Source organism: Rhinopithecus roxellana, chromosome 14 (assembly GCF_007565055.1).
Source record: "Rhinopithecus roxellana isolate Shanxi Qingling chromosome 14, ASM756505v1, whole genome shotgun sequence".
NCBI lineage: Eukaryota > Metazoa > Chordata > Mammalia > Primates > Cercopithecidae > Rhinopithecus > Rhinopithecus roxellana.
In genome coordinates this window covers 109,819,039-109,845,825 of record NC_044562.1, presented here as the reverse complement: position 1 = coordinate 109,845,825, position 26,787 = coordinate 109,819,039, and the positions used below count along the sequence as shown (strand labels likewise).

At 33.6% G+C, this 26,787-nt stretch overlaps 1 pseudogene; it reads right to left on the bottom strand.

Annotated features, from left to right (window-relative positions):
• Positions 1-10,768: 10,768 nt before the first annotated feature.
• On the bottom strand, positions 10,769-10,868 carry LOC115893319 (annotated as a pseudogene).
• Between the last annotated feature and the right edge of the window lie 15,919 nt (positions 10,869-26,787).

Genomic DNA, 26,787 nt, shown 5'->3' with positions numbered 1-26,787 from the left:
TTTTAGTAGAGACGGGGTTTAACCATGTTGACCAGGATGGTCTCAATCCCCTGAACTTGTGATCTACCCTCCTCAGCCTCCCAAAGTGCTGGGATTACAGGCATAGGCCACCACGCCCAGCCTTATTAAAGGAAGAACAGTTATCAAAGCAATCCAAGCATGAAACTTTGTGTTAATATAAACTATAAATTGGCTTTAAATTTCTAATAATAGGCAGATTATGTTAAAGACCAATAACATTTTCAAATAAAGAAACTAAGAAGAAATGAGGTGAAACTAAGTCCCACAAAAATTAAATAATTTGAACAAGGTCACTTAGCTAACAAGTGGCAGAGATGAATCAAAAGTTTAGTTTTGTGTATTTTTGTATAATCCCAAGTCATTCTATGCTAGGCCCAGTTTTCCCAATTGGTAATTATCCTGGAAGGGAATAACCTGTCTTGTTGATTTATTTACTCTCCAGCTGTAAAAATTTGGTTTTCCTTATTTTATCTGCAACTTGCTAAGTACAATTTTTCCCCTTTTGTATCTATTAGCATTTCTCTCAGTTCCCCAATTCCTTATTCATTTATATTTTTCTTTAATAAATATAAAGCTGGGTATATTTTTGTTGTTAGTCCAAAGACTTATATATAACATGAAGAACACATTTTTCTTTAATATTAAAACCTCTGGGATTGAGCAAATTTAACAAGTCTCTTTAGCTGAGTTCACATTTCCATGGTAGATCACTTTAAAAATAAATGTTTTTATGGATGCAATTCACTGTGACTTACTCACGTTGTGCCCTGAACAGCTGGGACTGTGACTTCTGGCTTCTATGTCATTTAAAGAATCTTGCAGACTCTTTGTAGCAAATTGGCCCCATTGAAAGTTATAGGTCATTTTGATTCAGCTGCAAACATATAGGGACAGCCTCATTCTGGAAGGCTTTGTTTTTTTCTTATTGGCCATAAATCCCTTTCTTGTCACTTTTGAACCAGGAGAAATGCAGTGAAAAATTTAAGAATTCAGTGAGAATATGACTCTCTAATTAAAAATGATTTGAGAACAAAGCAAATTTATTCATTAAATTGCGAATAATCAAACGCAATTGAATATCTGAAAAGGATTTTTATATTTTTTGTCTTGTTATTTGAGCTTTAGAATGAACTGTATTACTAAAAGATTTTAATGAGAGAATGTTTTCTTAACACCTTAATATTATTCTATTTTTGGAGGTAAGTATATGAATAACATTTATAGCATAGAATAATTTTATTTATGTTATTTATTTCTTGTGACTAAAATTTCTGAACACATCAATTATAACTCACAATTCATCTATATCAAATCCACACGATGTAAAAATAAAAGCAGAGATACACATACCAGAAGTAAAGTGTAGAACAGCATAAATGCTACATGAAAGAAAAAGTATGAGTTCAAACGTGTAAGAGTTCTTTATGAATGGAAGCATTAAGATAATGTATCTTGACAGAGACAAATTCTGAGTCGGGTTTGGAGCAAGATGATGCAGGATATTGGAATTCGCAGTTTATTTTACATATATTAAGCAGAGTGGTGACATGATCAAATATGGTGCTTCAGGCAGCACACAGGATCGATTAAGAGGCCAAAGGTTCAAGGTCCTGACTCTCATTGGGGCAGTGCAATTCCTAAGGGACATTATGTAAATTTGGGAGCCTTTTCTGTTTCAATGATAAGATGGTAATGCTGGCATTTAATTGGTTAGTGCTACAGAAACAAGGCATTCTGCTATGTGTAGCACAGCTTTTAACAGGAAGCAATGATTTCACATACCACTTATCTTTCAAATGACTTGATAAATATATATATATTATATATATATATATATATATACACATAAACATTTATTTAAAAGTTATTTTTTAAAATGTAAATTCACACAAAAATACTTTTTCCCCCTGGCTTTAATGACACTGAATGTTCTAGAAATAAACCTAACTGGTAAAATGAGAAGTTATTGTACTCTAGTTGGTTCCAAATTTACCACGAGTAGTTGAACATATTAGAAATCATACCACTCATGGCAAAACTATTTGGAGCTTTTAGATGCCAGTATAGTATACTTGTGTCAATCTGTGCTTATAAAAGACTATTCATATTCTAAAATAATTATTTCTTATTTGCTACATATTTCTTATTTTAACTACAAATAATATGCATCAACATTATTCAGTTATATATTTCAAACTGGATTTTAAGTATTTTCCACAAATAACAGTCATCAATGTGTCTAATCTGCCAACATTATTTTTGTTCTAATGAAGAAGGAAAATGTTACATTTAATGAACTATTTTACCATGAAGAATGCTGGTAAAATTGGCAAAATATAACATACTTCCGAGATACTAGGAAAAATTCTAAAACTCTATACTGTGTTGTCATTTTAATGCTAAAAAAAATCATTAAAGAAGGAAAAGAGACCATTGTTTTCTAACAGTAGAACAAATGATCATAAAATACACGATGCCACATAATATTAGAAAAAGTAATATTAAGCTTGTCAGCTTTGGGTGGTTACTAGAATTAAGGAAGGAAATCCAAATAATATATTTTTTCTTATTTCATTAATAAATGATCTGTTTCAAGGTAAATTAATTCAATGGCAAAAGATGTCAATAATCAATTATTTGGTACTTGTCATCGAGTACATCTTCATTACAACTCCAGGACAGTACCATGTGTCAATATGATGAGTTCATGCTTGCAGATGCTATGTCCCATGGAATAAAAGTTGTATTAAAATGTTATTTTTAAAAATTTTCTGAGAATGATCACCAAATGTCTGTGAATATTTACAAGTTATTTTATGGGCAAAATACTCTACTTTCCAGTGTCACTGCTTATACAAACTGGTGGAGCACCACTGTGTCTGGTAAGCAGAATGTTCTAGGCATAAAAAAGTCACAAGCTGTATTTGAGCCATTCATTTACATATCTTAGAAACCAAGATTCTGAGATCAAGGCCACAAGTTATGAATGTTGTTATTATTGCTAAATAAAGAGTAATATATTAACAACAAATTATTAGGTCATACATTGTAAAATCACATGAAGAGTGTGTATGAACATGTTTCTTATATGAAAGAACAGAATATATTTCTAGGAAGGAGCATTGTAGACCATAATCCTAAACTTGGCACTACAACCCTACCCCTTTCATGCTCTAATTCCACTAACTTATCTATTATATCTGTATTTCCTTTTCAGACATTTCTTACTCAAGTTATCCATTTTTTTAATTGCTATCAATCATACAGTTCATGTTTCTATCTAATAATGCCTATATTAGTTAGGAATGACTGCACAATTAAGAAAGAAATGTACTCTACATATATATCCTTTTCTGTTCTTATTTTAATTTAATTGACATTTATTTCGACCCAGATTTCCTAGTGCTGTTTTCTTAACTAAATTATATTGATGATCAGCCATTGATAAGAATTACAGTTCTTTACTATGGAAATGCTGAAATGTTTCTGCCAAATTATTAAATCATTTATTACATATTGATGAGTAGGAGGAGTCAATTGGCCTTGTCTTATTGGTGTGATTAAGATGATATTCCTTTTTACTAATGGACCTTATGTTAAGAATTTTGAGTAATTCAAAGACAGAAAAGCAAACACTGCATGCCTCAATCATAGGTGGGAATTGAACAATGAGAACACTTGGACACAGGGCGGGGAACATCACACACCAGGGCCTGTCGGTGGGTGGGTGGCTGGGGAAGGGATAGCATTAGAGCAATACCTAATGTAAATGACGAGTTGATGGGTGCAGCAAACCAACATGGCATGTGTATACCTATGTATCAAACCTGCACGTTATGCACATGTACCCTAGAACCTAAAGTATAATAAAAAATAACAATAATAATAAACTATAAAACCATAAACAAGGAAGTTTGAGTGATTATAATATCATTTTTATAATTTTAAGTTGTTGATTACATTTCTTTAAGAGATCGCAAGCTTCACTTGATGCTCTGACAACTAATAGTGGAAATTTGGTTTCTCCTTAAACATTAGTCTTGAAAAATGCAGGTTTTCATTATCTTATTTTTTTTTTAATTTTCAGAACAGGAAGGGATTGTTTAGCTGAAATGGAAGATTCAATATCTGAACAAGGAGTTCCAAATAATTATCTGCACCTTAGTCTGCCAATACTCATTCTGAAACTACACAAAGGAGATATTTAACAAAATAAAAAGAGGATGATATATGGCAAAACCACCTGAGATACTTCTTATTTTTTCACATATATATGTTATGAATTAAACAATGAGTTAAATTCAGTAAGAATTTTTTACAATCTAATAGCTCTTAATTCATTTTCTTTGTATTATCATCCCTACTCCTGGAATGTATCTTCCTTAGCATTTATTTGCTTAGAAAGAATATTTCCAGCAGAATTTATATACATATGCCAATTAAGAAATGTAAAATATTGCTGTGATGTTCTTAAAATCTTCAAATTTAATTTGATTTAAAATAAGAATAAATCATATATCACAATCCTGTTCTGATTATTTTTCTAAAAACACCCAGGTATTGCATCATTGAAACCACAGATTGCTGCAAAATAGCTTGGTAGATGTGAGTAGTTGCCCAAGTTGCAGAAGAGGATACTGTTGTACACATTATCCTTGAGATAGGATGTAGGAACCCAAACCCAGAGGGATTGATGATACTCTAGACACCGAGGTATGAAACACTAAGAAAATAACTTTAAAAAATTCATAGCTCTACTTCTTGAAATTCTAATTCAACAAGGTTAGAGTGAAGAGTCTGTTTTTTCTAAAATGTTAATTCTGAGGGAGAGCCGAATTTGGAAATTATTTAAAGACTTAATGTTTTTCTTTTCTTCTTTCTATAAAATGTTACTAAATATTATACAATGGCCTACTTTTATTTTCTTCCAAATCTATTCAAAGCTATATTTATTTGCTTGTTTTCATAATAAATATATAACGAGATTGCCCCTTTAAATCTAGATACATTCAGAAACATTTCCTATGAAAAATTTATTATGAGGAAAACAGACAACACATATGTGTAATGAATTTATGTGATAACAATATTTATGTAAATGAATACAGTACATGTATTTTCAGCATTTAATGATAATGATACTTCAAGAAATATGATATAATAAATATGATACTTCAAGACATTTTTTACATGAGCAATACCAGTATCTAATTTTTATCTTTATGATCACATATGTATTTTCAAGATTATTGGTGGTTTTCTTCCTTTACAACTTTTATTTTAGGTTTAAGAAGTACATGTGCAGATTAGTTACATGAGCAAATTGTACGTTTTGGGTTCTGTACAGATTATATTGTTACCCAGCTATTGAGCACAGTATTTGATAGATCGTTTTTTGATCTTTACCCTCCTCTCACCCTCCATTCTCAAGTAGGCTCTGGTGTTTATTGTTCCCTTCTTTCTGTCCACTTGTTTTTCTGGTCCTGTCTTAATTTGTTTAGGATAATGGCCTCCAATCCATCCATACTGCTGCAAAGGCCATGATTTTGTTCTTTCTACGCTAGCATAGTATTCCATGTTGTATATAGACCACATTTTCTTTATCCAGTCTACCATCAATGGGCACTTAGGAGGATAGCATATCTTTTTTATTGTGAATAGTGCTGTGTAAAATATATGTATGCCTGTGTCTTTATGATAGAATGATTTATATTCCTTTAGGTATATGCTCAGCAATGGAATTGCCTGGTTGAATGGTAGTTATGTTTTAAGTTATTTGAGAAATCTCCACACTGCTTTCCACAGTGCCTGAAATAATTTACATTCCCACCAGCAGTGTATAACTGTTCCTTTTTCTCTGTAACCTCACCAATATCTGTTATTTTTTATCTTCTTAATATTAGTCATTCTGACTGGTGTGAGAGGGTGTCTTATTGTGGTTTTGATTTGCATTTCTCTAATGGTTAATGATGGTAAGCATTTTCCATATGCTTATTGATCACACGTATGTCTTTTATTGAGAATTGTCTGTTCATGTCCTTTGCTCATTTCTTAATGGGTTTATATGTTTTTTGCTTGTTGATATGTTTAAGTTCCTTATATATTTTGGATATTGGACCATTGTCAGATGCACAGTTCACAAATGTTTTCTCACATTTGTAGGTATTCTGTTTATTTTCTTGATAGTTTCTCTTGTCTTGCCAAAGCTCTTTAGTTTTATTTGGTCCTTGGTATCAATTTTTGTTTTTATTGTAATTGCTTCAGGAGTCTTTGTCATGAAATCTTTGCCAGGTCCAATGTCCAGAATGCTATTTCTTAGATTTTCTTCTAGGGTTTTTATAGTTTCAGGTTTTACATCTAAATCTTCAGTCCATCTTGAGTTGTTTTTTGTATATGGTAAAAGAATGGTGTCCAGTTTTATTCTTCTATATGTAGCTAACCTGTTATTACAGGATCATTTATTGAATAGGAAGTCCTTTCACCATTACTTGTTATTATCAGCTTTGTCAGTAATCATATGGCTGTAGGTGCTTGGTTTTATTTCTGGGTTCTCTAATCTATTCAGTTGGTCTATGTGGCTATTTTTGTACCAGCACTATGCTGTTCTAGTTATTGCAGCCTTATAGCATAGCTTGAAGTTAAATAGTGTGATGCCACCAGCTTTGTTCTTTTGCTTAAGATTGCTTTGGTTATTTTGGAGTCTTTTTGGCCCCATATGAATTTTAGAATACTTTTTTCTAATTATCTGAAAAAAGCCATTGGCCAATGAATGGGTAAAGAAAATATGATATATATACACCGTATAATACTATTCAGTCATAAGAAAGAATGATTTTTTTTTTTTTTTTGCAGCAACTTGGATGCATACTCAGAAGGAGGAGGGTAGGGAAGGGGTGAATGATTTAAAAACTACATATTAGGTATAATGTACACTACTTGGGTGATGGGTACACTAAAATCTCAGACTTCACCACTATACAATTCATTCACGTAACCAAATTCCACCTGTACCCCAACAACTATTGAAATGTTTAAAAAATTAATGTCATTGGTAGTTCGATAAAAATAGCATTAAATCTGTAAATTGTCTGGGTAGTATGGTCATTTTAAAAATACTGATTCTTTCTATCCAGGAGGATGGAATATTTTCCATTTGTTTCTGTCATCTCATTTCATTTAGCAGTGCATTGTAATTCTCGTTGTAGAGATCTTTCACCTTCACGGTTAGCTCTGTTGCCAGTTATTTTATTCTTTTCAAGGCTATTGAAATGCTACTGATTCTTGTGCATTGCTTTTGTATCCTGAAACTCTGCTAAAGTTTTTTTTTATCAGATCTAGGAGCCTTTGGGCAGAGATGATGGAATTTTCTAGGTACAGATTCATACTGTCTGCAAAGAGAAATAGTTTGACTTTCTCTCTTCCCATTTGGATGTCTTTCTTTCCTTCTCTTGCCTGATTGCTCTGACTAGGTCTCACAGTACTATGTTGAATAGAAGTGGTGAGAGTGGGCATCCTTGTCTTTTTCCAGTTTCCAAGGGAAATGCTTCCAGCTTTTACTCATTCAGTATTATGTTGGCTATAGTTTTGTCATAGATGGCTTTTATAATTTTGAGGTATATTCCTTGGGTACCAAGGTTGTTGAGAGTTTTTAAAATGAGGGAATGTTGAATTTTATCAAAACCTTTTTCTGTGTATGTTGAGATGATCATGTGGTTTTGTTTATGTAACAAATTACATTCATTAATTGGTATATGTTGAAAAAACCTTGCATCACAGGAATAAAGCCTACTTGATTGTGGTGGATCAGCTTTTTGATGTGTTGCTGGATTTGGTTTGCTAGTATTTTGTTGAAGATTTTTACATCTGTGTTCATCAGGAATACTAGTCTGAAATTTACTTTTCTTGTGTGTCTGCCTGGATTTTGTGTCAGATTGATGTTGGCTTTAGATTTAGTTTAGGGAGGAGTCTCTCCTAGATTTTTTGGAAAAGTTTCAGTGGGATTGGTCCCATCTGTTCTTTATACATGTGGCAGAATTCAGCTGTGACTTTTTCTGTTCCAGGGGTTTTTCTGGTTGATAGTTTTTTGTTACGAGTTCAATTTCTAAACAAGTTATTGGTCTGTTCAGGGGTTCAGTTAGTTCCTGGTTCAATTTTGGGAAATTGTGTGCTTCCAGCAAATTATTCATTTCTTATTTTGTGTTCTTCTCATTGGTGTGCATAAAGGTGTTCATACTAGTCCTGGAATGTTTTTGTATTTCTGCGGGTTCAGTGGTAATGTCTCCTTTCTCATTTTGGATTGTGTTTATTTGGTTCTTCTCTCTTTTCATTTGTTATTCTAGGTAATGATCTATCAATCTTATTTATGCTTTCAAAAAACCAATTTATGGTTTTCTTGATCTTTTGTTGTTTTTTTTTTCCATCTCAATTTCATTCAGTTCAGCTCTAATTTTGGTTATTTTTTCTCTTCTGCTAGCTTTCAGGTTGGTTTGCTCTTGTCTTTCTAGTTCCTCTAGGTGTGATGTTAGTTTGTTAATTTGAAATTAACAAATCTAACTTTGCAATGTGCACTTTTAGTACTATAAATTTTCCTCTTCACATGGCTTTAGCTGTGTCCCAGAGATTCTGCTATGTTGTGTCTTTGTTTATATTAGTTTCAAAGAATTTCTTGTTTTCTGCTTCAATTTCACTGTTTTCCTAAAAGTCATTTCAGAGCAGCTTGTTTCATTTTTATGTAATTGTATGATTTTGAGAGATCTTCTTGGTATTGCTTTTTATTTTTATTATATTGTGTTCCAAGAATGTGGATGGTATAACTTTGAGTTTCTTTAATTTCTTGAAAATTTTTTATAGCTAAGCATGTGGTCAATTTTAGAGTATGTGACATGTACAGATAAGAGGAATGTATTTTCTGTGGTTGATGGGTGAAGCATTCTATATAAATGTAATATATATAATATAATATATATTCTGTGTATATATAATATATATTTATATAACATGTATCTATATATCTGTTAGCTCTATTTCATCAAGTGTTTAGGTCCCCAAATATCTTTGTTAGTTTTGTGCCTTGATAATATTTCTAATACTGTCAGTGAGGTGTTGAAGTCTCCCACTATTATTGTGTGGTTATCTAAGTTTTTTTTTGTAAGTGTCTATGAATTTGTTTAATAAATTTGGATGCATCTGTGTTGGGTGCTTATATATTTAGGATAGTTAAGTCTTCTTGTGGAATTGGAATGTTTATCATTATGTAATTATCATTATGTAATGGAAATGTTTATCATTTTTGTTCTTTTTGATTATTGTTTATTTAAAATCTGTTTAGTCTGAAATAAGAATAGCAACCCTTGCTCTTTTTTGGTTTTAGTTTGCTTGATAGATCTTTCTCCATCTCTACTTTGAGCCTACAGGTGTCATTGTGTGTGAGATGGGTCACTTGACGATAGCATATACTTGGTCTTTCTTCTTTATGCAACTTGCCACTCTGTGCATTTCAAGTGAGCATATAGTTCATTAATGCTCAAGGTTAATATTAATGTGTATGGATTTGATCTTATCATTGTGCTGTTAGCTGGTTGTTATGTAGGTTTAATTGTGGAGTTTCTTTTTTTTTTTTTTTTTTTTTTTTTTTGAGGCGGAGTCTCGCTCTGTCGCCCGGACTGGAGTGCAGTGGCCAGATCTCAGCTCACTGCAAGCTCCGCCTCCCGGGTTTACGCCATTCTCCTGCCTCAGCCTCCCGAGTAGCTGGGACTACAGGCGCCCGCCACCTCGCCCAGCTAGTTTTTGTATTTTTAGTAGAGACGGGGTTTCACCGTGTTAGCCAGGATGGTCTCGATCTCCTGACCTCGTGATCCGCCCGTCTCGGCCTCCCAAAGTGCTGGGATTACAGGCTTGAGCCACCGCGCCCGGCCAATTGTGGAGTTTCTTAATGGTGTCGATATTCTATGAACTTAAATGTGTTTTTATGGTGGCTGGTAGTGACTTTTCATTTCCATGTTTAGCATTCCCTTAAGAACCTCTTGTAAGGCAGATGTGGTGGTAACAAATTCCTTAATCATTTGCCTGTCTGATAAAGATTTTATTTCTCCTTCACTTATGAAGCTTAGTTTGACTGGATATAAAATTCTTGGTTGGAATTCCTTTTCTTAAGGATACTGAATGTATGTACCCAATCTCTTCTGGATTGTAGGGTTTCTGCTGAAAGTCCTGCCGTTAGCTTGATGAAGTTACCTGTGTAGATGACCTGCCCCTTTTCTCTAACTGCCTTTAATATATTTTCTTTTTAATGACTTTAGAGAATCTGATGTTTCGGTGTCTTGAGGATGGTCATCTTGCATAGTATCTTGCAGAGGTTCTCTGAATTTCCTAAATTCAAATGTCAACCTCTCTAGCAAGGTTGGGAAAAATTTCATGGACAATATCCTCAAATATGTTTTTCACATTGCTTACACTCCTTCCTTCTCCATCAGGGATGCCAACAAGTCATAGGTTTACCCTCTGTACATAATGCCATATTTCTCAGAGGTTTGTTTATTCTTTTTAATTTTTGTCATTATTTTTGCCTGACTAAATTAATTTGAAAAACTGACCTTTGCACTCTAAGATTCTTTCCTCAGCTTGGTCTATTCTGTTATTAATACATCTGATTGTGTTTCGAAATTCTTGTAGTGGGTTTTTCAGCTCTGTCATATCAGTTTGATTCTTTCTTAATATGGCCATTTTATCTTGAATCATTTTACTGGATTAAAATATGGAATGCTTCACAAATTTGTGTGTCATCCATGCACAGGAGCCATGCTAATCTCTGTATCACACCAATTTCAGTATATGCATTGCTAAAGTGAGGATAATATTGGAGTTTTGAAATGGCAACAAATTATTTAAAATATCACTTTCTGCAACATTAATGGAAGTTTTTTTTAACAATTTGAGATATAGAAGGCAATCAGTTTGATTTTGACTACTCAAGGGGAGGAAAGATTAATGAGGATGTTCAGTTCATAATGCTTCATTTTATAATGTGAAGAAGTTTTGGACCTTATATCTATCAAGTGATGTTAATTAACCCCTTAAATCAGCAACCTCTGGAGCTAGTCTACTTCATGTAAATTTTTCAGAACACTGGGAAATAAATTTGAAAAATTCTTAGTTGGTATGTAAAACCCTTTGAGTTTCTTGTTTGGGACCATTGCTTTGGGATAACTTGATTTTTCAAGCAACTTATTGTGTTAATGTTTCACAGAAAAATATGAATGACTTATCTACTCTCAAAATCCTTTCATCAGTAACATCTCTGAATTTTCTATTATAAATAAGATACTTGGTATGTAAGTATTAAAGATTATGATTATAAAATCACAGCATGAGTTAGGATAAGCTTTTAGAGTCTGTTTAAAAAGTAAAGTATTCATTTTTGTTATAATGATCAAACAATGAGTGCCCATTCATAAACAGTATGCTAAGAATTGACAATATGCTATAAGCCCTTTTGGGCTTATAAAGGTGGATTTTTCAGTATCTTGTTACTTATGTATTTTTTCTCATAATTTTCTAATTTAGACGTGAGCTTGGTAGCAAGATAAATTGAAACTAGCAGGAGGCTCATGTTGTAGTATTTGTTCTGCTAACTCCCTGTGGGATTTATGTGTATGACTTCTCTCAGCTACAAATTTCTCACTGTAAAGAATGGGCTGTTGGAGCAGGTTGTATCTACTGTTTCAATATCTGTAGCACTCCGTGATTCTGTAGCTGTATACTGGTTTGCTAAGCAATTTTGCGAATCATATAATATTCAGTAAGTGGAATATGGTAGCATATTAATAGTTTTTTAATATTGTAACTATTGTACTATTATTGTGTTAGCTTGAACTAACAGAACTTCTAGATGATATGAACTTCTAGATCATAATATTCATATCAGGACCATTTTTTAAAAACAGAAATCTTAATAAAATGTAATTTTCAGGACAGTGATCTGGAAATCTGCATTTTTAATAAACACCAGCTGATTTTAATAATCATGCAAGTTTGAAAAACACTAAATTGGGCACCATAGGAACTGTGCACCGAGAGGAATTTGGTAATATATTTGGAAATTTTGGCCTGCAAGTGCAGAAAATCTGAAAAACCCAAGAGTAAACTATTCTTCAATCTCTAGAAAATTCAGGGCTCAAGTTATGTCATCGGGGTCTAATTTCTCTTTCTTCCACTCTATGTGTGTTAAGTTTTAATTAAAATTAGACATACACTTACCATAGGAATTAACAGCCCTGCTCTAAGTATTTCATCAGAGAAAAAAAATTCTCTCAAAAAGTTACAAATGTACTTATAAACACTACTCATTAATAACTGAAATTTGAAAACATCCCAATATCTTTTAATGGGTGAGTGAATAAACATTCTCACACACCTAGACAATATAATATCTGTCAGAATTAAAATCAAATGAACAATGGATGAATGTCAAAAATATGACTGCATCTAGAAAGGTGTATGCTAAGTGAAAGAAGCCAGAAAAAAAAAAGTTACATCTTGTAGGATTTCATATACATGACTTCCAGAAAAATGCAAATGTATAGGGACTAAGAATAGATCATTATTTCCCAGGGATGAGGGAAAGCGGGTGATCTGACTACAAAGGGACAGGATAAGACAATTTAACTGTGGTGAGGGGATTGTTCTGTGTCCTGATTGTAATGGTAGTTACATGACACTATGTATTTTTCAATATTTACAGAACTATACATATTGAACTGTGTACTAAAAAGTTTAAGTTGCTGGGTACAAATTAAAAATAAAATCAACTTATTTCCTGACACATTTTCTCTTGGTGTTACATCATAAACTCAGTAGATATATAGCACAGAAAAAACAATATTATAATATGATGGAGATTGTTCATTTTATTTGGGTAATATTACAAGACTTCAATTATGGCCAAATTATTATTCAAGAAACGAATCATCCATTCCATTCCACATTCAGAAACATTCATTTTATTGACCTTTTATAACACATCTATCAGTAAACCCATAATTTCAATGTTTAATACTACTCAGTGACAGTGTAGCCATTAAAAAAGTTAAATTTTGTTCTATAGCAATTTATTACACTTTTAAATCTTATTAATGAGCAAAAATATTTTAGCTAGTTGCTTTTAAAATCTGATATGTTACTTTGTTTTTGACTCATATTAGAAACAGGTTAATTTTTTTTTTTTGACAATTAGTCCCATTTAGCAAGGATTCTGAGTCAGCAAGGAAAGGGCGTGCATTTTTTATAAAATCCATAAATGATGTACCTACACACACAATTTGGAAATGTTGTTTTAATTAAAGCCTTACACTTAATTATGCAGTCTATGTTGCCTAATATCAATTCATTACAATATAATGTACATACAATCTTTTTGTGATGAGATTAAGGCAATGCACTAAGCTTTAATTATCAAGCAGACAACTCCCATGAGGAAAGATGAGAATCTATTAAAACCACTCTACCATACTCCTGTTCCAACCACCTTTTCCCAAGATCTCATTTATCTTTACTCAAGAAAATGACGCTACAATGAGCAGAAAACTTGCCTCTGAAATACAATCACTCATAGTTTATACAAACTTGCTTTTAGAAAAATCTCCAATATAAGTTTGAATCATCATTTGTTTACATGTTTGTGAGCAAAGAATTCAATTCTTTCTGTCTTTTACTTTATTTTTTAATAAACTTTTATTTATCAGCCTGACCTAAGCAGCCATAACGTAAAAGCTAAGGGTAACACAGATTTCATCATGGGAAACTTAGGCAAAGAGGCAGCAGAAATCAGTAGTAAACTTACACCATCTTAAAAGAGAAATGCCTGAGAACATTGAACTACGTGCTTTAAAATTACATTTTATATTATAAATAAAATATTATATATAATAAACACAGATTATTTGAGAGAAATTGTGTAAGAAATAGATTAACAAATAAGGAAAAATGAAGTTGCTTTTCAAAAGTAATCTGAAACTTCAAAAGTAACTTCAACGCTATCATCCATATCAACATGTAGAAAGCACATTGCGTCTAGTGGTGTGAGCACCAACTCAAATTTTAAATAAACATTGAAATAGTTAAACAGGTAGTAAGATTCTGATTACTTTCTAACTGTATGCACTGTTTCCATGTATGCTACTTTACTCGAATGTGTTTCTCTTTAGCCAACATGGACAGGATGCAATTTCTCAAACTTGAGAAACATCAGCAAGGCAACACGTTCAACATTCCTCTATAGAATTAGAATTAATTTACTTGAAGGATAAAACGTGTCAGAAAATCCTCAGTTTGGAATATTTTGGGTCATCCTCTCTCTGTCTCTCACACACACTCACACACACACATACACACACAAATATAAAAGCACACACAAAATTTCAACTGCCAAATGTTAGGTAAATATTTGTGGTACTATATTTAATCATAATAAGACTATATTTTCTTCTTAGCATAAAAATTATTTCACTTAAAACCTCCAAGTCTAGGAAATCCAGATTACATGACATGCTTATTTTCATGATCATTTTTTAATATACTCCAAAATTGGCCTAGAAGTTTGCCTAGATTTGCATTAATCTTTCAAGAACACATGCTCTGAAGTAATTTTTCCTTTTGTTTTTCAATTTCATTTATATTTTAGAAAAGTAAAAAGTGGATATATCTTTTGCCAAAGGAAGAATTTTCCACCTCTATCATCCTACTCTTTCCTCAGCCCTTCACTTTCTTCAATTAGATATTTATTGCTGTCTGCCAGACATACCCAACCATTTTCTTCATGTACCTCGACTTTTGGAATTGACAGAGGACTTCTAATGGATTATACTAGTTAGTTAAATTAGTTAAATTCTAGATTATTTTCATTTCTTTCAATGTTCCTCTTATCACTAATGTCATTTATTGATTATGTATCACTTTTTTGAAAAAGAAAGATAAATATTTAAATTCATCACAGGAGTTATCTATCATTAGAATATTTTAAACAACAATGTTTTAGTATGAAAAGTATGACATCAATAATTAATGTCATGTTGAAATACTTAATATTTTAATAGCCATTGGGTATTTGGGGAATGTCTTTTTGAAAAATATTGTGAGAATCTATGACCAAATTAATTAATTGATATTAAGAAAAGTAAAATGTTTAAAGGTACTTAATGGTCTGCTAAAGACTATAACTGCTGATATTTATCTTCAATGTATTGATATTTCTAATATCCAAATAGCAAATATATATTTGCTATTATTACTAATTATTACTATTATTATTACTACTTATTACTATTAGTAATTATTATTATTATATTTGATAATAAATACATATTTACTATTTACTATACTAATAGTATTTACTATTTACTATAAACAGTAAATATATGTAAGTATATGTTTACTAATAGTATTTACTATTAGTTGAGAATGACTGTCAAGTGGGCAAGATTGGATAGGAGATCTAGTTGAGTGACTATGGCAGTTATCTAGTCAAACTTTTAGTGGTGGTTTGGAGCAAGAGGTAACAGTATACATGATGAAAAATGACTAAAACTGAGATGTTTTGAAGGCAAACCAATAAAATTTTTTTAAAGAATGTATGTGGCATGTGAGAACAACAAAGACAACAAAATAGAAATAGGGTGACTTAAAGGATTATAGATACTATTAGAAAATATACATTTATATATATTTACTATTTACAGTAAATAGTAAATATGTATTTATCATTATATATAATAATATAGTAAATATATATTTAGTAATGCATATTAATAAATAGTAAATATATATGGTAAATGTATTTTAGATATATATTTATTAATGTTTTTCTGTTAACCAATTTCTCCAGAATTTCTTTTTTTGCTTCTATTATTTATGGTAAACAGTCCTGATAAATTCTTAACCTCCAGAGCATACAAATATTCTTAACAGCATGTAACAAAATAATGGGAGACATCTCTGTTAGACAACAGAAACAATTTTATTTGAGTGAGGCTAAAAACATAGATCTTTTAAATTAGCATTACTAAGTTAGTACTACTTTGGCAAATATTAACCTCGGGGGGTTGATCTTTTTATTGTATCAAGGAACATGAGCTTCAAAATTATTAACATGGTTTGCAGGTCACATGGCTGGACACAGTCATTTTATTAACATCGTTTCATGTTTTTAATATGCATACTCTGGTTAGAGCTATATGATGCCAGACATCTGAATGTATAATGGACAAACTGTACTCAATGCTTTTATGTCACTGACAAAACAAATCATTCAAATACATCTACCCAGCTAACAAGATAACAGTCCATAAATGCTCTCTTTCTGAATATTATTATAAGTGATTCATCCATACTCCCATCTCAAGTCAACACTTCTATATGTGTACCAGATTTCAACCCCTCTTGCCTACTTCAGGACATCACTAGCAATTCTGCCTTGTCTGTCCTTCATCATTAACAGCATGTCTTAGTAAGACTGTTTCCATTTAATTACAAAAAAATTGTTATTTTTTCTAGCCAAAAAAAGTGAATATTCTATTGGTCCACTTTCTCAGCAATCTCTTTGTTCCCCTTTGCCCCCTTGTAGCAAAACTCCTAGGAAGTCGTCTATGGTTACTGTCTCCAATTTATTTCCTGCCATTCACTCATAACTGATTCCATCCAGAATTTGTCCTTCTACTCCACCAAGTAGTAGAAAGATGTCTCCAGTAAATACGCTTAAACTCAACTCTTCCACTTTCCCCACAAACCTGGTCTTCAGTTAGCCTTCTGAATTATGTGATTGGAATTGTACTTGCTCAAGCCAAATCCTTGGAGTCACCCTATTTCTATTTTGTTGTCTTTGTTGTTCTCACATGCTACATACATTCTTTCAAAATATTGTGTTGGTTTGCCTTCAAAATATCTCAATTTTAGTCACTTGCCGTCATGTATACTGGTACCTTTTTCCCTAAACCACCACTAAAAGTTTGCCTAGATAACTGCTCTAGTCACTTAACCAGATCTCTTAATCAACCTTGCCCCTTCTCCAGTCATTCCCAACATGTGTGAAAGTGATTCTTCAAAACATGAATCAAGTCATTTTGCTTATTTCTGAAAACCCTGTGAAGCTTTCTGTTTCATGCACAGGCAAGTCAAAGTCCTTGTGAATGCTGACAAGGTCTTGTATTTTTGTTTTTCTCCTTTCTTTTACTTCTCTGACCTCATCTGCTATTGCTCTCCTGCTGTCCTCAGCAATGCTTCTCTCACTGCAGTTTGACCACACCACTCCCTTTGTTCTTTCTTACCACAGCAGACCAGCCACTACTCTATCTCAGGGCAATCACACCAGATATTCTCTATACCTGAGATGGTTTTTATTTTCCAGATGTCTGCACAAAATTGGCCACATATTACCTTCTCAGCATGCTTTATCTTGACCACCACATATAAATCACCAGTTCTGTCCACCTCAATCATGTTTCACTTTACTCTGTTCTTTTTCTCAGTAGCACTTATCTCTTTTTAAAACAATATAAAATATTTATTACAATTCCTGTTCATCATCTGTCTCCTTTTGCTCGAATGTAAGCTCTACAGAGGCAGAAGTGTGTTTCTTGTTCACAGACGTGTCACTGATGATCACTTTGCAGGAGAGAAGATGCCTGAACAGTGCCTGGCATTAGTAAATACTAAATTACTATTAGTTAATGTGATAGTCAGAAAATCACCCCACCAAAGATATTCAGTCCTAATGCTTAGGGAACTGAATATGTTACCTTGCCTGGCAAAGGAGAATTCACTGATGTAAATAAATTAAGGATTTTGAGATAAAGAGATTATCTTGGATTATGCAGATGACCAATATAATCAAAAAGGTCTTTATTTTTTTCTTTCCAATGTTTATTTTAGGTTTAGGTACATTTGCAGATTTGTTACATGGGTAAATTGCATGTTGTGAGGATTTGGTGTGCAGATAATTTTGTTACCCAGGTAATCAGCATAATATCTGATAGACAGGTAGTTTTTAATCCTCACCTTCTTCCTACCCTCCACCCTCAAATAGGCTCCAGTGTCTATTGTTCAAAATATTGCTTCTAAAAGAAAAAGAGAAATGCAGGAGTATCATAGATAAAAAAAATTTATGATTTTACACAGCTGGCTTTGAAGATGCTGAGAAGGTGGAAAAAAACAAGAAAATGAATTCTTCCCTAGAACTCACAGAAAGGAATGCAGGTCTCCCAACATTAGGATTTTAGTCCAGTGAGAACTAGTTCAGACATCTAGAAAGATAATAAAGTTGTATTGTTTTAAACCACTAAGTTTTGGGCAATTTGCTACAGTAACAATACAAAACAGATACTATTAAACTAATATATTACCTTTTAATGCTCCCCATATATTTAATTTTTCATAGACACAACATCTGTATTTGATTTAAAAAGTATGCATTCCTGTGTATTATTTGATATAGTTCATATATATAAAGACAACAAATAAATTGGTTGAGGCCCATAGAATAATAATTATTATAAATTTGGAAGCCATTATGGTATTTGGCATGTAATAGTATATTAAGCTTCTTCAAGTATTAAATTTGACACTTGAAATGTAAGTATACATATTTCCTCAAAGAAATAAAAACTGATACTAAATGTTTACCTGGAAATAATATATTACTACCCCAATATTTTTGTGTTAAATTGTGCTAACAAATATCTTTATTTTAGGAGTTCTCAGAGGCCTTGATGCATTAATATTTATAATCAGCATTGTAAGCATTATTTCATTACGAAATCCTGTTTATATTAATCATATCATGGAACTAGTCTTTCTTAAGATATTGTTTTGGAAAAGTTTGTTTAGGCTTAACTTACTGAACATGAATATTTAGCTTAGATATATAGTAATTTAGCCAAGGTTGCTAGTGAATGTAATGAGCAAGAAGTCACATCCTTGGACTTGCAGTTTTAGTTCACTAAACAAGCCTACTTTACTGTGATTAATAAGCCCCCTAGAGTATGATCCAATGTGTTTATCTTCATTAAACTATTCTGACATAAACACCCATCATGCCCAGAAACATCAGTTAATTGCTTCTTTGTTGTAATTTTGCATTTATTTTTGAAATATATTTTTGCTGAATATAGATTCTGGATTAAAAGTTGTTTTCACCATTTTCAAGATGTTGTTCCACATTATATTGGCTTCTGTTGTTTCTGATGAGAATCTCATGGGCATTTTTATCATTGTTTTCTGTACATATTTTTTCCTCTGGCTGTTTTGCAGGTTTTCTCTTTATCATTGTTTTCATAAATTTGATTTTGTTATGTTGGTATTGATTTCTTTGTGCTGATTGATCATATAGAGTCTGAGCTTAAACTTCTGTTCAGATTTTGGAAATGTGGGGTCATTATTTGTTGTACTTCTGTTGCTTCTCCCCTTTCTGAGAGTACAATTACATACATGTTAGACTCCTTGGTATCCACAGCTAGGTCATTACAACTCTGTTTTTGTCGTTGTTGCTGTTGTTTGTTTCTCTCTTGTTTTCACTGTACATCAATTTTGATAAATTCTATTTTCCTGTCTTCAAGTTTACTGACCTATTCTTCTGTATGTAATCTTTAAATATATTCAGTGAAACTTCATTTCAGGTATGTATTCTCAAATCCTGAAATTCTATTCATTTTTTAATAGTTTCTTTCACTTATCTTTATATTCATGTTCTTATTAATTATTTGACCTATCTATAACAGCTATTGCCACACCTTTGCCTTATAATTTAATAATCTCCATCATTATAGGGTATTTGTTTATTTGACTGATTATGAGTTCTGAGTCACACTTTCCTGATTTTTTCACATGGCTAGTAATTATTCAATACACACAGAATATAGAGAATTTCAATACATCCAGAACATGGAGATTTGCTTTGTGGGTAACAGAATTTTGTTGTATTATTTAAAGAGTGTTAAATTTTGCTGGCTGGGTGTAGTGGCTCATGCCTATAATCCCAGCACTTTGGGAGGCAAGATGGGCGGATCACAAGGTCAGGAGATCGAGACCATCCTGGCTAACACGGTGAAATTCCTTCTCTACTAAAAATACAAAAATATTAGCCAGGCATGGTGGCGGGTGCCTGTAGTCCCAGCTACTTGGGAGGCTAAGTCAAGGAATGGCGTGAACCTGGGAGGCGGAGCTTGCAGTGACAGGAGATGGCACCACTGCACTCCAGCCTGGGCAACAGAACGAGACTCCATCTCAAAAAAAAAAAAAAAGAAAAAAATGCTAAAGTTTGTTTTGGCAGGGCACTTATGTTACTCATGAATGAACTTGAGCCTTTAGAGGCCTGTTTTTAACGATGACATGGCCTGTGGAGATTGACAATACTCAAGGGCTCCATAACTCTACTCTTCATATTTGGCCTTTTTAGTTAAGTTTCTCTACTCTGGTTCCACAGAACTTTAATTTCTCCCAGTATTGTGTGAGCTCCAAGAGATATAGTACCTCTCCCCAATATATTTGTGTTGTTTCTTTTTTTAGTTTGTTTGTTTTATTCTTGTTCAGGAGAGAAATGCAGTCCTCATTAAGACTTACACATGAATTTCATAGCAGCTGTATTTATTATAGCAACTCCAAACTTTAGACAAAACCAATGCATATTAGTAGATAAATAGATAAGCAAATTATGGAATATTCATACAATAAAAACTTTGCAAAAATGCAAAATAGCAATCAGTGGATGGTTATTAAAGGAAATTATTCTGAGTAAATACCAGAAAAATAAGACGAAGGGATGTTGTTTACATTAATGTATACAATTCTAGAAAAGGGCAATCTACACTACAGTGACTGAAAGAAGCTTATTGTTTGCCTGTACTGGTGTTTGTTGTTAAAATTCAAAGGCATATGAGTAAACCCAGAAAGGCGGTGGATCTGTTCTATATTAATATATCTTGATTGTGATGATGATCTCATGAGTATTACACATTTGTGAAAATCATTGAAACGTACACTTTAAATGGGCTTGTTTTATTGCATGCAGTTTATGCTTTTTGAAAGTTGATTAAATATCACTGCAATAAATTGCCTGGTTTAATTCACTTGTACTTGCACAAACTATAAATTTTGTGTTTCAGACTTTAGGAATTATTGACAAAAGGAGTGAGAATGTGGAGAGAATTATATAGCTGCAAAGAATGTTTGACATAGCTGCACTGGGAGTAAGAAGATATTGAGGGGCATTGAATAGAAAGTAGAAACATTTTACATCAAAAGGAAAGAAACTCATACTATACTTTTAACAACTTTATCAACCTGCTTATTGAGTGTATTAGTTGACTAGGACTGCCATGTAGTACAGTAGTCTAGGTGGCTTAAAGAACAGAAATAAATTTTCTTTTTTTTTTTTTTTCCTTTGGAGACAGAGTCTTGCTCAGTCGCCTAGGCTGGAGTGCAGTGGTGCAATCTCGGTTCACTGCAACCTCTGCCTCTGGGGTTCACACCATTCTCCTGCTTCAGCCTCCCAAGTAGCTGGGACTACAGGTGCCCACCACCATGCCCAGCTAATTTTTTTTTTTTTGTATTTTTAGTAGAGACGGGGTTCACCATGTTAGCCAGGATGGTCTCGATCTCCTGACCTCATGATCCACCCACCTCAGCCTCCCAAAGTGGTGGGATTATAGGTGTGAGCCACCGTGCTTGGCCAGAAATAAATTTTCTTACAGTTGTGGAGGCTATACATCCAAAATCAAGGTGTCATCAGTGTTGGTTTTTAGTGAGACCTCTCTTCTTGACTTATGTACAGATGCCTCACTGTGTCCTTACATGACCTTTCCTCTGTGTACTTGTGGAGATAAACAGGACTCTTGTGTATCTTCTTCTTATAAGAATATCAATATTGCTTTAGGACCACACTGTTATAACTTCATTTTCCCTTAATTACCTCCTTAAAAAACTTACTCAAAGTAGTAGTTACTTTGAAGCTTAAGGCTTTAACATACTATTTTGAGGGAGGGGGACCCAATTCAGTCCATATCATTCTGCCTTCCAGTTACCCAAAAGTAATGTCATTTTTGCACACAACATACATTCATCACAACTCAAAAGACTCCAAAATCTTAACTCATTTTTAGCATCATCTCTAAATTCTAAAGTTCAAAGTCTCATCTAAATATCATCTAGAGAATAGAGCAAGGTTGTGAAATAGAAGCCTACATACACTATTCATCTGCCTTGCAGGGGCACCAAATTTTAACAACTATCTGCACACAGATAAGCACCATCACAAAAACCAAAATCACAGTATCTGGTTTTAACTTTGTATCACTGAAAGAAGCATTAAGGAGGGCAGAATAGACAGTATAAAATTACCAATTCCATCCCTTTATTGTCCTTGGGCAGTGGCTGTGAGGCATTGAGAGACAGCGTATGCCCTTGCAGGACAAAGTGCATAGCAACTGTGGGACGTCACATTGAATTCATCCTGTCCCAGTGGAGAGCAGAGTTGTACTAGGGTCAGCAGGATGCATGCATGGAGGGAGCACTTGGACCAGACCTAGTCAGAGGGGAATATCCCATCCCAGTGGTCAGAACTTCAGTTACTCAGCAAGATTTAATCACCATAGGCCGAAGTGCTCTAGGACCCCAGGTAAACTTGAAAGGCAGTCTAAAACATGAGGACTGAAATTCCTAGGCAATTGCTCATGCTGGGCTTGGCTCAGAACCAGAGGACTGGGCAGATGTGACCGTGGGAGACATAAGCTGAGGCAGCTAAGGGAGAGCTTAGACCACCCCTAATGCAATCCCAGGACAGCACAGCTCACAACAACAAAAGGGACTCCATCTTTCTGCTTAGGGAGAGGAGAGTGAAGAGTAAAGAGGACTTTGTCCTACATCTTGGATACCAGCTTAGCCACAGGAGGATAGGGCACTGGGCAAAGTCATGAGGTCCATTTCAGGTCCTACCTCACAGACCACATTTCTAGACACAGTTGGGCCAAAAGGGAACCTGCTTCCTTGAAGGGAAGTGCTCGGTCCTGGTAGGATTCATTAACTGCTGACTAAAGAGTCCGTGGGCACCAAATGACCAGTGGCAATACCCAGGTAGTGTGCTGGGGGCCTTGGGCTCTGAGACATACTGGCTTCAGGTGTGACTCAGCACATTCCCAGCTATGGTGGCTATAGGAAGAGACCCCTTCTGTATGAGAAAAACCGAAGAGCCTTTGGGCTTTAAGTGAACATTGGCAATGGCCTGCCAGAACCCCTGCTAGTTGGTGGTGGTGGTGGCTACCAGGAGAGGCCACTCTGCTTGGGAAAAGAGAAGGAAAGAGTGAGAAGGATTTTGTATTGTCGTTTGAGTGTCACCTTAGCCATGGTAGAATAGAACATCAATAAATCTCTAAGTTTTACTCTGATCCCTGGCTCCCAGGCAGCACCTCTGTACGTACATACGGTCTGGGTAACTTCTATGCCCATCCATGGTAGACTGGATATAGAAAATGTGGAACATATAACCCATGGAATACTATGCAGCCATAAAAATAAGGTCATGTTCTTTGAAGCAACATAGATGGAGCTAGAGGACATTATCCTAAATGAACTAACACAGGAACAGAAAACCAAATAACACACATTCCTACTTATAAGTGGGAGCTAAAAATTGAGTGCCTATGGACACAGAGAAGAGAACAACAGATACCGGGACCTACTTTAGGGTGGAGGGAGGGAGAAGAGTGAGGATCAAAAAATTGCCTATCAGATACTATGCTTATTACCTACATGGTGAAATAATCTGTACTCCAACCGCTGCCTGACACCTAATTTACTTATGTAGCAAACCTGCACATATACCCCTGAATTTAAGAGTAAAAAAAAAAAAAAAAAAAAAAAAAGAAACTAAAAGAAAACAAAAAAGTGCCTTTTAAAATAACAAAAGAAAAAGAGAAAGAACTAATATCAATTCTACTCATACTACTTTGAAAAATAGAGGAGGAGAAAAGACTTTTAAATTAATTCTACAAGACCAGTATTAACCTGACATCAAAACAAGACAAAGACACACACACACAAAAAATTACAGGTCAATATACCAACTGAATATTGATGCAAAAATCCTCAATAAGATACCAGCAAACTAAATAGAACAATAAATTAGAAAACTAATTCATCAAGGCCAATTGAGATTTATCTCAGGGATGCAAGGATGTGTCAACATATGCAAATCAATGGATGTGATACATCATATCAACAGAATGAAGGAAAAAATTCATATAATAAGTTCAACTAATGCTGAAAATGCATTTGATAAAATTCGCTTCATGATAAAAATCTTCTAAAAAAACTAGGTATAGAAGGAACAAACCTTAAAATAATAAAAGACCTAAATGTTAGACTCACAGTTAGTATCATACTAAATGGAGAAAATCTGAAAGCCTTTCCTCTAAGATGTGAAGCACACTGATGCCCACTTTCACCACTGATATTCAACGTAGTACTGGAAGTCCTAGCTAGAGCAATCAGACAAAATTGCAAAATCAGAAAAAATAAAGGGCATCCAAAATTAAAGGAAGAAGTCAAATTGTGCTTTGTTTGTAGATGGTACAATCTTATATTTGGAAAAACCTAAAGACTCTACAAAAATCTGTTAGAATTGATGACCAAATACAGTAAAGTTGCATGAAACAAAATCAACATACAAAAATCAGTAGCATTTCTGTATGCTAACAATGAACATTCTGAAAAATAAATAAAAAGTAATCCCACTTACAATAGCCACAAATAATATTAAAAACCTAGGAATAAACTTAAGTGAAGAAGTGAAAGATCTCTACAATAAAAACTATAAAGCACTGATGAAATAAATGGAAGAGGACACCAAAAAATGGAAGATATTTCATGTTCATGGATGAAAAGAATCAATATTGTTAAATATTCATACAGATTCAATGCAAAGTAATATACTGATTCAGTGCAATTCCTGTCAAAATACTAATGGCATTCTTTACAGAAATAGAAGAAACAATCCAAAAATTTGAGGAACTACAAAATTCCTAGAATAGCCAAAGCTATCCTAAACAACAACAAGAACAACAACAACAAAAACGGAAAGAATCACATTACCTAATTTCAGATTGTACTACAGAGCTAAAATAACTAAAACATCATGGTAGGGGCATAAAACCAGACACATAGACCAATGAAACAGAATAGAGAACACAGAAGCAAATCCACAAACCTACAGTGAGTTCATTTTTAACAAAAATGTCAAGAACACACATTGGGGAAAAGATTGTCTCCTCAATAAATGGTGTTGGGGAAGCTGGATATCCATATGCAGAAGAATAAAACTTCTCTCCTCACTCTTGCGTAATACAAAAATCAAATCACAATGGATTACAGATTTAAAATCTAAGACCTCAAACTATGAAGTTAGTATAAACTATGAAACTACTACATTGGAAAATCTTCAGGACACTGGTCTGGGCAAAGTTTCTTCAGTAATACCCCACAAACACAGGTAACCAAGCAAAAATGGACAAATAGGATAGCATCAAGTTAAAAAGCTTGTGAACAACAAAAGAAACAATCAACAAACTCAAGAGACAATCCACAGAATGGAATAAAATGTTTGCAAACCATCCATCTGACAAAAGACTAATAACCAGAATATATAAAGAGCTCAAACAACTCTGGAATTGTTGGAATAAGAAATAATACAATAATCTAATAATCCAATTAAAAAATGGGCAAAATATTTGAACAGACTTATCTCCCAAGAAGACATACAAATAGTAAGCATGCTTGTCACATCTATGTTCACAATAGCCAAGATTTGGAAGCAACCTATGCCCATCAACAGATGAATAGATAAAGAAAATGCGATACTTATACATAAAGGAGTACTATTCAGCCATAAAAACAATATCTTGTCATTTACAACAACATAGATTGAACTGGAGATTATCATGTTAAGTGAAATAAGCTAGGAACAGAAAGACAAACATTGCATGTTCTCACTTATTTGTGGGATCTAAATAGCAAAACAATTGAACTCATGGAGATGGAGAGAAGATGGAAAAGTATTGAGTGGCTGTGTGAAATGTGGGAATGGTCAACAGGTACAAAAAATAGATAGGATGAATAAGACCTAGTATTTGATAGCACAACAGGGTGGCTATAGTCAGTAATAATTTAATTGTACATTTTAAAATAACTAAAACAGTATAATTAGATTGTAACACAAAAGATAAATGCTTGAGGTTATGAATACCCCATTTACCCTGATGTGATTATTATGCATTGCATGCCTGTATCAAAATGTTCATGCATGCCGTAAACATATGCACTTGCTATGTACCCACATGAATTAAAAGTTAAAAATGATCAGAAGTTAATCAAGACAATTTTTTAAACTAAGTATCATCTAAATCAGACTTGGATGAGATTCAGGCTGAGACAAAATTCCTCTCCAGATGTGAAACTGTAAAACCCAAACAAGTTAAGTGCTTCTAAAACACAATGGTGGGATAAGTATAAGACAGACATCCAAATTTTGAAAAAGAGATACCATAGGAAAGAAAAGGGTAATGGGTTCCAAGCAAGCACAACACCTAGCAGAGAAAATTCCATTAGGTCTTAAAGATTGAGAATAATATTCTTTGGCTATTTGTTCTGCCTTCTTGGTGCCCTAGAGAGGTAGTATCATGCCTATTTCCTTAGGTGGTGGCCCTGCCTGTCAGCTCAGGGTGGTGGCTCCAC